This window comes from Oculina patagonica, chromosome 4, assembly GCF_052425735.1.
Source record: "Oculina patagonica isolate OP01 chromosome 4, crgOcupat, whole genome shotgun sequence".
NCBI classification, from domain to species: Eukaryota; Metazoa; Cnidaria; class Anthozoa; order Scleractinia; family Oculinidae; genus Oculina; species Oculina patagonica.
This window is the reverse complement of record NC_135761.1, coordinates 48,242,793-48,258,612: the sequence shown is the minus strand read 5'-3', so window position 1 is coordinate 48,258,612 and position 15,820 is coordinate 48,242,793. Positions and strand designations below refer to the sequence as shown.

Here is a 15,820-nt window from a genome sequence, read left to right as displayed (position 1 = left end):
ACATCACCATGGCAACGGCATTTTGACAGGCATGTTTTCCCAAATTTGTAATTTTCGTATTTCTATTAATGAAAATTAACTTTAATGCAAATATTTTCACCTTTTTAAGGTTGGTAAGCACAGTTCTATTGATTTCAAGTACTTTGCAGTAATTTTGGGTGGCTTTCTTGCGTTTTGGAAAAATTTTGAAATCCAAGATGGCGGATCCAATATGGCGGCTGCTTTGACATCGTGATGTAATTGCACGTGATGTCACGTAGTCATCCCAGGTGATGTGCACCAAAAGATAGATATTTTGACATACTATCCATCCTAGTAGCTTCATTGTGATTGCTGAAAGTTATTCTAGAAGCTACATAGGGGGACTCGTAGTCGCCCTCGGTTCTTCTTGGACCGAGGGCGGTCCAAGAAGGTCCAAAAAAGCCCGGTCTGAGGGGCCGGGCAATTTTTTTTTTTAAAAAAAAAGCTCCTCTGACTGGCTAAGCTTTGAAGCAACTGATAACTTCCAATATCAAATTAACATTTTTAGATATTAATTACTATGATATAATCGTTTATTGTTTTAAAACTGTTAAAACCACGACATGTTAAGTTTAAAATTAACAATAACTGCAGCACACACTTGTAAATTAGGAGTTGTGGCACAAACCGTGACAACTCGCTCGGCTCGCCCTGGCTCGCCTCGCTCCTTGTCACAATTTGTGTCCACAACTCCTAATTTACAAGTGTGCGCGGAACGCAAGACGCCTTTCTTACCCCCCTCGCGAAACGAGTTGCAAAAAAGGCGTTGGCGGCACCTCTAACGGCCCGCAGCAACAGAGAGCGCCACCTGTGTGCTAGATTTATTTTTCAATTGAACAAATATTTTTCTTTAGTATATGCAACAGATGGCTGCCGCAAGATATTCGTTAGAAGTTTTGCAAGCTATGATGGAGGAAAACCTCCGTGAATTTCAAAGAAACCCCCAAAGAAATTTGTCTTTTTTATTGGAACACAACGATTTTAACGAATGGCTCCGTGTATGGAAAATGAACATACCGGAAGCTAACGAAAACAACAAAGATCTTTACATTTTTGCAAGAAAAAACAAGAAAAAGTTTTATGATCTTTTAGTAAGCGAAATTGATGACTTACGAAGCTTAAAAGCAAGCTTTGGACTTGAAGTTAAATTTTCGATACAAAGAGACGGAGTTACGCAACACATGAACCACTATTTCAGTGAAAGAGAACCGCACGTGTTTTCTAAAAACACCAAAGAAGAAATCGAAAAAGAGTTTGTCAGATTTATCGAAAAAGCAAAGGGAGAAATTGAGGCTTGGTCAGAGAAGGGCTCGGGGTGGAAAATTGAAAGAATAGAAATGGCGTATATCAATGTCGCGCGTTATCAGCCATTGAGAGGGGGGAGTTATCTGCCTTTACCACCAAAATTGGCAAACAAAAAAGCAGTTATTAACGTGCAAAACAGGGATAACGAATGTTTGAAATGGGCTTTGAGAGCTGCATTATTTCCGCCAAGAGATGGGAAAAATCCGCAAAGAACAAGCAGATACCCAGTTGACGACGGAATAAACTACAATGGAATCGATTTTCCAACGCCTCTAAAGCAGTTTGACAGGCTTGAGGCGAAAAACAACAACCTTGCAATAAATGTGTTTGGATGGGAAGACGACTGTGTGATACCTCTCAGAACAAGCAAAAAAGAAAATAGCATTTCCCGTATAAACCTTATGTTAATTGAGTCAGGATTAATTCAGCACTACTGTTTTATAAAAAGAGTAAGCGCATTGCTCTACGATCAGACTAAATCACACAACAAAAAACACTTTTGCATGATGTGCTTGACCGGTTTTACAAGAGCAGACTTGCTCGAAAAGCACGAAGAAAACTGCAATGGAGTTAACGGCAGGCCAACAAGAATCGAAATGCCGGAAGAGGGGAAAAACACTCTTTCTTTTAAAAACTATCAAAAACAAATGAAAGCGCCTTTTGTAATTTACGCCGACTTTGAGGCATTGTTAAGAAAGATGCAAGGATGTAAACGCGAAACGCCCGAGGACCGCCAGAAGAGGAAAGATAAAGGAGAAGAACTAGAAGACTTGAAGAAAAAAAGCTACACAGAAAAGACAGAACAGCACGAAGCATGTGGATTTGCTTACACAGTTGTAAGGAGCGACGGCAAACACGAAAAACCTTACGTTTACAGGGGTGAAAACGCCGTTGAAGTGTTTTTGAACTGCCTTTTAAGTGAAGAGAAAAAAATAAGATTTGAATTGTCAAAGCAAAAACCCCTTGTGATGACTTCGGAAGACTGGGAAAAATTCAAAAATGCAACCGATTGCCACATTTGCGAAAAAACGCTGATGAAACAAAACTTTTTAGACTCGTTGCCGGTTTGGATTGGGTATTATGGTGAACTTAATTACTTTGGGCAGCTTCACAAAAAATGTTATTACAGCACGAAAAAAGCGGAGCAAAGCCTTGGTACCGAACACCACTATGAGCTAAAAAAGCTGACACAAAACACACACATAGTGGCCGCAAAAAACCAAAAAAAATGTTTGAAGTGCCACAAGCCGCTTATCCAGCCGAACTACAAAGATGTGGTAAAGGACCACTGCCACATAACAGGGAAGTTTCGAGGAGCCGCGCACAACATTTGTAACTTGATGATGAGAATAAATCCAAAAAATGTCCAAATACCAGTTGTATTTCACAACCTAAGGGGCTATGATGCGCACCATTTAATGCAGGCAATGTCAAAGATTTCAAAAGAGGCACAGAAAGAGGTAAAATGTGTCGCAAACAACATGGAAAAATACATCACATTTTCATTTGGCGGACTGCGTTTTATTGACAGCTTAAACTTTCTTCAAGGAAGTCTTGATTCACTTGTAACAGCGACACCGAAGGAGTCATTAAATATAACAAAATCTATTTCAACACAGTCTGATGAAAGTTTTGAACTTCTTTGCAAAAAGGGAATCTATCCTTACGAATACATGGACTCATGGGAAAGATTTAGCGAAACAAGTTTGCCTGAAAAAGAAAAGTTTTACAGCAAACTTAATGATGAGAACATAACGGATGAAGAGTACAAACACGCGCAAAACGTGTGGGAAACCTTTGGCTGCCAGACCCTGGGCGACTACCACGATTTGTACGTTAAGACAGACGTTTCTCTGTTGGCTGACGTTTTTGAAAACTTCCGAAAAATCTGTCTTGAGAAGTACGGGTTAGATCCCGCGAATTATTACACGACGCCAGGCCTTTCTTGGGACGCACTTTTGAAAAAGACAGGCGTGGAGCTTGAGTTACTTACGGACTATGAAATGCATCTTTTTGTTGAAAGGGGATTAAGAGGCGGAATTTCGATGGTAAGCAAGAGATATGCAAAGGCGAACAACCCTTATGTTGAGGGATTTGACCCGAGCCAGCCAAAAAAATACATAATTTACCTCGATGCGAATAACCTTTACGGGTGGGCAATGAGCAAGCCGCTCCCAAAAAGTGGTTTTAGATGGAAAAAGGTTATGCCGACAGAAAAAGAAATAATGACGAAAAAAGAGTTTGCAAAAGCTGGATGGATTTTAGAGGTGGACTTAGAATACCCGAAAGAGCTGCATGACGCCCAAAACAGCTATCCATTAGCGCCAGAGAAAAAGAAAATAAACAAAGAAATGTTTTCACCTTACCAAAAGAAAATAATAAAAAATCTTGATTTAAAACTGCCAGAAAGCGAAAAGCTTGTATTGACTCTCGAAGACAAAAGCAATTACGTCGTGCATTACCGAAACTTGCAGTTTTATTTAAAACAGGGAATGAAACTCAAAAAAGTGCACAGGGTCTTAGAGTTTGAACAGGAATGCTGGATGGAGCCCTACATCCGGATGAACACAGAATTCAGAAAAAAAGCAAAGAACGACTTTGAAAAGAACTTTTACAAGCTAATGAATAACTCGGTTTTTGGAAAAACAATGGAAAACCTGAGAAACCGTGTAGACATAAGAATAGCGCGAAGCGACGAAACAAAGAAAATAAGAAAATTAGTTGCAAGCCCATTGTATTCAAGGCATGTAATGTTTTCAAACGATCTAGTTGGAATAGACATGCGAAAAAGCAGGCTTTTTCTTAATAAACCGGTCTACACAGGCATGACCATCCTTGACGTAAGCAAGCTATGCATGTATGACTTCTTTTACAACCATCTGAAAAAGGAGTACGGGGAGCGTTGCGAGCTTTTGTATACAGACACAGACAGCCTTTTGCTTGAGATAGAAACAGAAGACGTTTACGCGGACATGGCAAAAAACATTGACAATTATGACACAAGCGACTACCCAAAAGAGCATTCACTTTATTCAAACGAAAACAAAAAGGTGTTGGGAAAAATGAAAGACGAATGCGCAGGAAAACTAATTTCAGAGTGTGTTTGTTTGAGGCCAAAAATGTATTCAATAATGACAGAAGACAAAAAAAATATAAAAAAGGCAAAGGGGGTAAAAAAGTGTGTGATAAAGAAGCAAATTGAACATGAACAGAATAAGGAAACGCTTTTTGGAACAAAGCAGTTGTGGCATGGAATGAACATACTTAGAAGCGAGGGTCATGAGATTTACGGAATGCATCTCAACAAAGTCTCGCTGTCGCCTTTTGACTCAAAGCGATGTATAGCGGATGATGGGATACATACAAATGCTTACGGGTATAAGTTTTGCGAAACAGAACGTTTATAGCTTTTCTGAGCCCAAGGGGCTCAAGCACTAAGTGCTTGGTGGTAACTGTGTATTTGGAGGAATAACAAGCAATTCTTCACGCACGAAGCCGCGCTTTGGACCATCGTGCAAGTAATAAAGCACTGGCTGATTAGGTTTAGTAAAAGACCTTTCAATGCTGTAGACTTTTAATGACCAAATCGGATCTGTAGCCCTTTTTACGCCGCCTTCCAGCTCGCCAGGTTGGTAGAGAAAGCGCACATTAACGAGAGAGGGGAGTTTTTTTCTTTCTTGCCAACAGGCCTTGTATATTTTGAGGACGGTTTGGACGAAACAGCCTTTTCTTTGATTGCAGTAGCAGGTTTTTTTCCAGTAAGACTGGTTACTTCGTTGTTCAGAGCGGCAACAACTTCGGGTAGCCTTTTTACCCACGCTGTCGACCGCTGGCCAGATGGCAGGGTCATCTCGACACCGTACTGATAGCCAAACAGGCGCCCTGCCAGTGTTTGATTAAAACGTTCAACAATAGCTTGATCTCTGTGAATGTTAACACGCCCGCGTCTAATATAGGTTTTGTGATTTTCCATTTCTTTAGTAACAGATCCCATGAATTCGCGACCAGGGTCAACTTGCAGCATCTGTGGCCATTTTAGTGCACTTCGCCTGTAAATTGTCTGAAAACCTTTTGCAACCTCAGTTGAATCTTTGGAGGTCAAAGGCTCGGCCTCTTTGAAACGGCTGGCAACGTCAACAACAGTCAGCGCGTATTTGTAAACTTTTCGCCCTCGCGGCAGTTTGTCGTGTGGCAGAAAAAGAAGGTCCGCCTGGTGGACCGCGTTAGGGGTAGAAACATCGAATTTTGGGCGAGGAACGTATCGTGGTGCCGGAAGGTAGATCTGCCAAAGGGCCTGCTTAACTAGCCACTTTTTTGCGGCATCTTCGGAAACCTTGGCAGCCTCGGCTAATTTTTTTATCGCTGCAATTCCCTTCCAGTAGCCCTGGGGGCTATAGTAGACTTTCGAGATCTTTGCATCCATGCGTATACAAGAAAAAAAAGAAACGTTTAAAGAAACCGAAAGGCAGCGTACCCAAGAGCAAGAGCGCCTGCGCCAACGAACATCAGTTCACCTTGTTTCTGCTGCTCGCTTGGCTGATAAAAATCAGAGAACTTGGGTTCTTTCGGAGGAATCATTTGTTTGTCAGGATGTGCCTGGTTGTAGAGTTTGAAAGCGTAGTCTGTGTTCGTAAAGTTCTGTTTCGCTTGCTGTTTTATCTCATTGTTGGTTTCGATCCAGTCGAGAAGCTTCGTGCGGTCGCGAGAGTACTTCGCGTACGCTGCCTGGTAAGCCTCGAGAGCTTTGTCGTGTCTTTCTTTTTCTTTCAAAGCGGCGTCATCTCCGCCACCCAAAGCTCGAGCAAGATAGTTGCCGCCAATGAAAGCAGCAGCGTTCAAGATAGCTCCGCCAGCCATAATCGCTACGCTTGCCATTGTGTGTTTTTGTTCTTATATTATGATATTTTTTTTTAATTGGTGGGGAGAATTTTCTGGTCCTCGAGATACTGTTTAAGTGCAACGCTGCCAGCCACGACGGCTGTGAACTTTACATAGTTCATAAAACTGCTGCTTGGGTCAGATGTGAAGTTTTCTTTCACAACTTTTTTGGCAGCCCAGCCGATTCCGGCGGCGAGACCTGTAATGGTGGCGGCATCCATGAGTGTTTTCACGAGCTTGTTGTCAGACATGGTGTTTGTTATAAAATAAAAAATAAATATTTAAATTGAAAAATAATTTTATGAATTCTTTTAATCTCATCAAAGAGTTCTAATAAAAAAAAAGTTAATTGCTGAAGTCAGAAAGTAAAACAGAAATCACTTTCTTAAAAACTTTCGATGGTCAAACCAAGATCATCAACCGCAGAATTAAAGATTTTTTGCATTTCAGCAAACACCGCACATTTTGCTTTTACAATCATCTCTTTTCTTTTTTCTTCATTTTCTATTTTTTCATACTCTTTTAAAAGCGTTCTTAAATCACAATAACACACGTTTAAACTTTGCGCAGATTTTTCAGCAATTGCATAAAAATTTTTTAATTTTTCTGGTTCCAGCCGGTTTAAATAGGCTTTTCCCTCATTCAAAGCAGCTGTTGCTCGTACCTCATCTTTTTCAAAGCATTTTGAAAGCATAGAAAGCACAAAAAAGTTTCCAAAATCCATTGGGACAGACATAGTGTATGTCCTCGTGTCGGTCATCGTGTTTTGTATACTTTAAAAAATCGAATGTTTAAATGAAAATTATTTAATAATTTTTTTAATCCATCGGACGGATTCCTCTTTTTGAGCCATTTTGGTTTGTTGGTTGCGGAATTCTAGAGCCCGTTTGGCGCGTGTCTGAAGAACGCGTTGCAACCCTTCCAATACTTTCTGCTGTAACTGGTGTGTCATCAGTTATAAGAGTTGGCGGAGCTTTAAATGTTGGACTTCTTTTTTCGTTTATAAAGGCTTTTATGTCTTCGCGTTTCACATAAGTTGTAACGGTTGCAACGCCGATACCAAGCAAAGATATCCATTGATTTGTGGTGAGACCGCTTGATTGCGGCTGAGCCTCGGGCGGAGCTGGTTCCGTTACGGCCGGTGGTGTTACACTTCGCTTAGCAGATGCAGATTTCTTTTCCTTTTCTTTTGCAATTATTGCAGCAGCCTCGACAGCAGCTTTTTTCTGTGCTTCACGAGCCTGTTTTGTTTTTTCAGCTGCAAGCTTGCCAGCAGCAACTCGCTTTGGATTTTTGGCAGGCTTTGTTGCTGGAGTTGTTGAAGTAACTTGTTTCTGTTCTTCTTGAGCGATCGGAGTTTGTTCGAGCTCGGCCATTTATAATAAAAAAAAAAATAATATTTAAATAGAAAATTGCTCAGCAAGATTTTTTGCTAAGCAATTGCTAAGCATTGTTCAGTAATTACTTAGCATTTTTTTAGCATTGCTCAGAAAAATCTTCAGTAGTGTTTGTGTCCGCATCTTTGGAAGCGCCTTTGGTTTCGCACAGCGAAGTGTGCGACTTTGTAGCTTCGTTTAAATCAACGTGCTTTGTTGTGATGAGCGCAGCATTTGCAACGGCAAGAAAGCGGCCGCATTTCAAAGCCAGACCGCCTGCCAAAGTGGACAGCTCTTTACTGATAATGTAGTCGTTTTTGAGTTCCTTCTGATAATCATTGACGTTCTTGATATTTACGGCCATACCAACGACTTTAGTAACAAGAAAAATAAAGCTGTCAATCAAGCTGTCGGTTATTTTGGATCCAACGTATGCCTCATATCTCTTTAAGTACTTTTCAACTTCTTTATCTGTCAAGCGCTTTACCTGCTCGTGTGTCAGTTGCACACCGATTGCTTCTTTGGCTTTTCCTATTGAAACAAGGATTGCAAGCTGTTCACGCAAAGCAGGAATGTCAGGGCCTTGAATGAGTGCCATAGCGCTTTCTGTACTTTCTGGTTCAGCTCCTAGCAGTTCCATTACGGAAGCTAATTCTTGTTCACATGCAGCATCGGGTGAGGTTGTTGCGAACGGGTCAGCCATTTATTACTCTAAAAAATATGTTCAATAAAAAAATTTTGTGCCGTAAGGGTGGCGATGAGAAATGACAAGATGCGAAAACTTATTTTTTTTTAGCTTTAAAATGATTTCTTTGTAATCCTCATTGGCAAGTTCGCCAGCGTAATCCTCAAAGATTGCCTTCGTGGTCTTGGCAGAGGGGGTGTAAAAGAAAACGATTGCCGCTACATTTTCGCGGAATGAGGATGTTATGCTTGTCAATTTTTGAGTTAACACCCATACGCTCAAACCTGCGTGGCGAGCAGAGAAAGCAAGATTCACCAACTCCCCTGTTCTTCCTTTTACATCTTTCGAAGCAGCACAGTCGTCGAGGATGATAAGCGTGTTCGTTCCCTCAAAAAGAAATCTTGAAAGCCTTAACAAAGATTCAACCTCGTGCTGCTCACAAATTAAAACAAAAAATCGAAGATCTTCCTCAGCAAAGCGATAATAAGTCTTGTTGTGCGCGAACGTCGGGCAGATGAGCACGATGTAGTCAAACTTGCCTCGGAAAGGGCCACAAAGCTGATTGACCACGTATCTTGTTTTTCCTGAGTTCGTTGGTCCCACAATGAGGGCGTTGAAGGGTATATTGGCAGGATCCATCTTCGTTCGTATATGTACCTAAGGTACACTTTTTCAAAGAAAAAATTATAAAAGTACAGATTCTAACTGCCTGCCAATTATATTCATTTGGGCGTCGCTGATTACGTAAATGTGGCAGTTCAAATTACCTGAGCCGCTTGCTTTCCTCTCTAGCTCAAGCTGGACACCGTCCTTTGTGTTCACAAGGCGCGTGCCGCTTCCGTGCATCGAGTGGTCAGCCATGGAACGCAGATCAATAAGAAGGCCAAACTTGTCTTCTGTGTAAAACTTTTGCAGAGTCATGTGCTGCGTTTTATTTTTTTCTTTCATGTAGAATCTTTTAACTTCTCCCCAAATGTCCATTCCTTCGATGCCGTTGTTGTACAGCATGTTTGGCGAGCCGTTGACAGTGATGCTTACTTTTGTAAGGTCCGGGTTAATGTACTTTTCCGAGCTCCTTGCACCTTTGTTATATTGCTCAATAAATAGGAGCAAGATACCTTTCATGGACCTCCTCTGCGGGTTGACCCTTAGATTCAGACGTGTGTCGGAGCCTTTTGCAAAAGTCACCACTTTAACACGCTGGATGTGGTCGTAAGCGAACTCTTTGCCGCCCGAATAAGCGCTGAACGCTTCATCTGCAATTTCCTTGCTTCTTATCATCTCGTACTCCAGCTGGATGTTTGTCAACTTGTATTTCAGTTTTGTTGTATCTGAGCCTCTGACCACATGTTCGGCTGCCGCGAGCTTCAGTTCGAACACAAGATCGTTGTATAGTGCCTGAGGATAAAATGCCCCATGGTCAGTTAAAATCTGGTGATCCAGACGGATGCGGTATTTATTACCATATAGCTCATTCAGCTTTTTTTCTGCTTCGACTCCTGAAGTTTTCTTATCGCCAGCATTTGAGCGAATTTTGTTAAGGTCCTCGCTCTGAATGCCCTCTGGCACCCTGTCGTCGCGCTCCTCCTGCGAAAGGAAAAAATCCTCAAATATTTTGTAGATGCCATAGCCAACCGTGTCCTGCACGACGGTGCCTTCGTACTTTACAACAAAATCGTCGACCAGAGCTCGGCTGACGTTGTCAACCAGAAAGTTGTTGGCATGGCCTCCGCTCAAGTCGATGTTGAAGCGCAGCGCCAGCGAGCCAGGCACAATGACCTCGTTTTCGTTCAGCTTGGGCACTGAAACATACAACGTTTCCTCTGGATTGGCTTCTGTGCGGTCAAAAGTGATTCGTTTTACCGCGCGCTCGGCTTTCAGTGCGCCGAGTATTTTCTCTGTGCGTCCCGGTTGAAGGTTTTCTTGAACAGCAGCCATCTCTCGATTGGTTTTATTGTTAAATTGAAAAGTTTAATTTGAAAATATATATAAATTACGTGATGGCGGAAGGTGGTGGTGAGTTTGGATACGAGGACCATGATTTGGACCGAGATCTTGACCACAACAGTGATAACGATGATGAAGAGGAACAAGAGGTCGACACAACCCGACCATTTCAGCCCGGGGAGGCATCCACACCCTACCATGGGGGTGAACAACATGAAATGCAAACGATGCAGCACGAACAGAGCGGGCTGCCAGACACATCCTACGAAGAAACACCTTTTTTGGGAAGCTTTATTCATCAAGATGACAAACCGGCAATGATTGACAGAGCTAAAGATTTTATCAAAAGAAAATTCCCCAAAGTGAACTTCGCAAAATTAGGCCCAATAGGTTTTAGCAAAAAGAGTGGCAATGAAACTACAATTGTATCCTTTGGATCAAAAGGTGGCGAGACCGAAATTTTCAAAAAAGACGGAACTGGCCTTCTCAAAAAATTCACAAACAAGTTTAAAGCCCCCCTTGGGCCAGAAGCGGAATCTCTGATTGCTCAAGACAATGAAGAAATAAGAGAAATGAGACCAAGATTAAGAGAAGCTGAAAGTCAAATACAACAGGCAGAAACAATTGACATGCAGAAAGAAAAAGCCACCCAAGAAGTAGAAGATTTCAGAATAAGAATCGAGCGAATAGATGCCAAGATGGAACAACTTGGGTCAAATGTTGAAAATGAATCAGAATTGCGCAGACTTAAGCAACTGAAAAAAAATCTTGAAAAGGATTTTGAAAACAAAAAAAAAGAAGTTGCTGCTCTTGAAAAACAAGATAAGCAGAAGGCAGAAGAACAAACACGAGTCGACCAACTAAGGGCAAGCCTCGCTGCCATAGAGAGCAGAAGAAACACTTTGCAAGAAAGGCTCAACGACACAAGAGCGTTGGATGATCTAAAAGAGAAAGAAGCCAAGCTGAAGCAACAAAACGAGGAAGATCAAGCTGTTATAGAGGATGAGAATGCCTCCCCCACTGACAAACAAGCCGCGGAAGAAAGAGTTGCGGAAAGAACCGAGGAGCTCGGGCGTTTACAAACGCAGATTGCAGAAAGAGAAAGGGCGCTTCCACTTCGTGAGAGGATCAAAGAGATCTTCAAAAAACATGGCGTGACATTAACAGCAATACTTCTGGCTGCTGGTGTCACGATTGGTTCTGTTATTGGAGCCATTACAAACGCGTTGAAGGCAACCGGCAAAGCGTTGGGGAAAGGCCTAAGTGATATTGGCTCAAAGGTAGCATCAGCTCTGCCTGGTCTCATTGGCTCGATTGCGAAATTTCTTTTCAAAACCGCTGGTCAAGTAATTGGATTTCTTGCAGAGCACACCTGGCTGCTTATCCTTGCTGTGGTTGCTTTTCTTGTTGAAAAATACATCAAAAAGAGACGTTAACGCATAAGGGTGTAGAGCAAAGCTGCTGCTCCAACCGCGCCAACAGCAACAGTTGCTTTGTTTATTTCGTGTGAATCATTGGCTACGGCCTTCGTAGCTTTAGCGCTTTGCGCGTTGCCGTCCTTTGGACGGGGACCGTAAAGGTCCCTAGCTTGTGTTTCAGCAGCGCTTGCTGCAGGTGCCTGATTTTTTTTTGCTGTGGCGCTCTTGTGTATAGGATTTGAAGGGTGGCTGTTTGGTGGGTTGATTTTTGATTTTCCTCCCGCCATCAGTTTAAGAGCTGCTTTTTTTGTAGCTTTATTAACCTCATCATTCACTCCTAATTTCATCCCAACAACAGCCTGCTTAAGCTGGTTATTGTAACCAACAACGCTTTCTGTGTTTATCACCATACGAGCGGGCATCAGCCAGGCACCTGGGCAGACTGCAAGGTTAAGCCGAACCTTAGCTTCGTCGATGGCTAATTGGTATCTTTGGACCGACTTTGCCAGATCAGGTTGCCTTATAGCGTCTTCAACCAACACGAGGAACTCACTTTGCGCTTCCTTTGCACGGCCGCCTGTTCCAAGTATGCTACTTCGAACGTTGACCTGCGAACCGAGAATACAGTAGACAAAAGCCTCTATCGACTGGTTTACTCTCGACAAACCTGCCTGAGTAAGCCCTTCAGTGCCGTTAGGACAAAACCAGTCTGCCTGTGCATATGCAGCGTCGTCTGGCTCGATGTATTGAATCAAGTTACCTTTGCTTGCAGTTCCACCTTCATCCGAAAATTTATCGTAATCGGGGTATTTTGCCCCAGAATTTTTCGGACCAATATTTGAGATCCAGATATAAACGTTACCAAGTCCGTGGTTTGCGCCTGTTGTGAAACGGAAATCGCTTGACGGGTCGACACCGAACTCAGCACATATTCTTTTGTACGAAGCCACGTCGTACTTGTTGTCGAACTGGCTAAAAGTGGGGTCGCCTGGCAAGGCGCTTACGCTCTGAATTCCCCCCATCTGAAACAATATTCGCCTTATCGTGAAATAAACGTGAAAAAGGTAAAAATTTCGCACAATCGGTGGCAAGCTGAGAGCTGAGTGCTCTTCATCGAAAATATCTCGACTTATACCGCAGCCTGTTGTCGCGCACCATACCGCAAAGTTAAGTTGCTGTGGCCAATAGGCCATATTTTGGCTAGCAAGCCACCTTTTTGACTCTTTTCCTGATGTATGCTTCAGTTTTGTTTTTTGAAAAATCTCTCTTAATTTCGTTGTGAAATATTGGTCTGGTGTGACGTAGATGTTTATTTGGCTGTTAAATATTTTTTTCAAACTTGGTGCGGCTTCGTGAAATCCAACAGCTGGAATTGGCAAATATGAGCCTTTTGCGCCGCTTGGTGACAGCTGTTGTGGAAAACCGCCTGAAATTTGATTCACCCCCAGTGCTTTTTTCATCTCTGGGCTCCAATATTTGCTGTCAGAGCCAAAAACATTTATCAAATGGCCTTGCCCTGCCTTGTAATAAATGTCTGCCGTTGCTGTGTGGTTGTACGCGAACTCAACCTGTGCAACAAATTTTGTTCGGTCAGCGTTTGGATATTTTGCAAGAAAAGGTTTCCATGCATTGTCTTTTGCCTCTTTAGAAATTGTAGTTGCTTCTGGGGTTTTCATCCACTTCATAAAACCTCTTGTTTTTGCATCCATGGTCCTCTTTTATATTAAACATTTTTTATTTTTATTTAATATAAAAATGGTTGTGCTGACTGTTACCACAAAAGAAAATCCGAACACTGTTTATTTTGACCAGCCTATTCCAAAACCAAGCTATATCCGGCTTTTAAGTTGTTCTCTTTACAACAGCTGGAATAGTTTGGAAAAGGATGGAATAGTTTTTTATAAACAAGTGAACAAGGAAGAGAAGGCGCGTTATATACGGCAAGGAAACTTCTCACTCGATGACATTGGGAGTATTTTTGAAAAAGGATTTCCAGAGAAAAACATGTTTTCTGTAACAAAAGGCATTGCAGGCCGTTCATTGATAATAAAAGCAAAAGAGCTCAATTTAAAAGCTTTTGGACTGAACGAAAGTCTTATTAAGTTCTTTAATTTGCCTGGGTTTGAGAATTACGCAAGTATTGAAAAGGAATTTTTTGAAACAATTGAGGTAAATAATGTTTCAAATCCTAAAAATTACTTCATCAACTGTGACCTTATCGACAAGCAACAAAGCTTGCTAAATGGTAAGCCATCAAGCCTTTTAGCGTTTTTTGACATACGTGGAAAACCGTATGAAAAAGTTTATTACCAAAATACACATTTTAACGTCTTGCGCGACGTTTCTGCTGAAGAAAATGTATCATCTCTGACTCTTTCGATTAGAGATGAGAATGGAAAGCCATTCGATTTTAACGGCACAAATCTTACATATGAGTTGGAATTGAATTAAATTAAATACAAAAATAACTTTTATGTATACGAGGCCATGTCATCTGCTAATGTTCTCCCGAGTGCCCCTGCTTATGGTGATCGCGAGGAAACACAACTTTATCCAAGCCTCCCAACAAATGCCGAGAATTTTCGGCTGACTGAAATAAGTAAAATTGAAAAAGAAATATCCGCTGAAGCTGAGCATTACAGGCTTGTGTTAAAAAAATATAAAAAAGTCCGGAAAGTTATTCACTATTCCGTGGTCTGTCTTGGCGCCGTGACGGCAGCTCTGTCTTCTGGAGCTGTTGCCACTTCACTTACTGGTGTTGGAATTGTTATCGGCGTTCCTGTTGCAGCAGTAGCAGGTATATCTGGCGCAGCTTCCACTGGCCTGTCAGTTATCAACAAAAAGCTTGAACGTAAAGTTAATAAGCACTCAAGAATCCTCGCTCTGGCTGTTGCAAAACATGACTCGATAAACAGCTCTGTCTCACAAGCTCTGAATGATAATCTTGTTTCTGACAAAGAGTTTCAACTGATCACACGAGAAATGCAAAAATATCGCCAACTTAAAGATACTTTACGCTCAAACTTTGCAAAAAAACAAACAAATTCACTCCAGCCAGACATCGGAAAAATTCGGGAAGAAATCAAGAGAGAAGAACGCAAAAGATTGGAAAAAAAACTTCTCGAAAGTGCCACCGACATTTCGAAATAAAATTTCAGTCCAATAAAACATTTTTTCATTTTATAAAAGAATGATTGTCTGCGCTCATCTTGTCGTTTACTTTGTGATGGAAGCATTGTCGTTCGAGTTGCAAAAAAATGTTCGAGACATCACAAGAGAGGTTGTTGTTTGCCTGAACGAGGCAAAATAAAAGGTTAAAGCGTGCTTAAAGTGACTTTCAGCCGAGTCGAAAGGATTAAATCTGAGTGTGCAAAAAATACAATTAAGTTGAAGCGAACAGCGAGAAATTGCGTGACCCACAGCGGCATGCAAATTTTTTTTTTGTGTTTGCGTGCGTGGGTGACAAAGTCGGGGTATTACCCGAATGATATTTTTAGACGGTGTAATATCATGACTCATCGCCAATGACAAACACCGGCTGTGGTTTTTGTCAAATACTCTCTGTACTACTGTTTCAATCAAGAGTCTTTTCTACCAATTTTTAATCTTTTGCCAGTTGATTCTCAATTTTTTTGCTTTAGCCGTTTAAAGCTTGATTAACACATCGGCTTGTTTACAATCATGTCGCTTTAGAATATTCTGGACTTCCGGTACGTCACACGCACATGCCAAACATGCCGATTCGCCATTGATTTTCAGCGTTTTTAAAAAAAATTTTTTTTCGTGAAAAAAAAAATCACAAGCGAACAGGAATGTGTGGTGCGATTTGGAATGTCCTTTCTATTGTGCGATTTGGAATGTGCTGTATAAGCAAAAATAATTTTACGCAGGATTTTTTTTTTTCACTTCTCTGGTTGTTGAAACAGTTCAATTGAATCTGATCTATCTTATAAAATATTATTTTTTGGCTTTTAGGTTCCAAAATTTGGTTATGGTGTTTGCTTAAAAAATACTTCCCTGACGCCATTTCTATTTATCGGTTTATATTCTAAAAATGCACCCATGACGGCATTTCTATAACTGAGCTCTGTCCTCTAAAAACTCCTAAAAAAAACAACTAGATTACGTCAAGGGGGTTTTCCGTTTCTTGACAGCAATACACCCACGCAATCAAAGTCATTGTTGTGACT

General features: G+C 41.4%; 1 pseudogene across 1 annotated transcript in view; it reads right to left on the bottom strand.

Annotated features, from left to right (window-relative positions):
* The window catches only part of LOC144652484 (uncharacterized), a 214,025-nt pseudogene that overhangs the window by 34,412 nt on the left and 163,793 nt on the right, over positions 1-15,820 (bottom strand). The window lies entirely within an intron of this gene.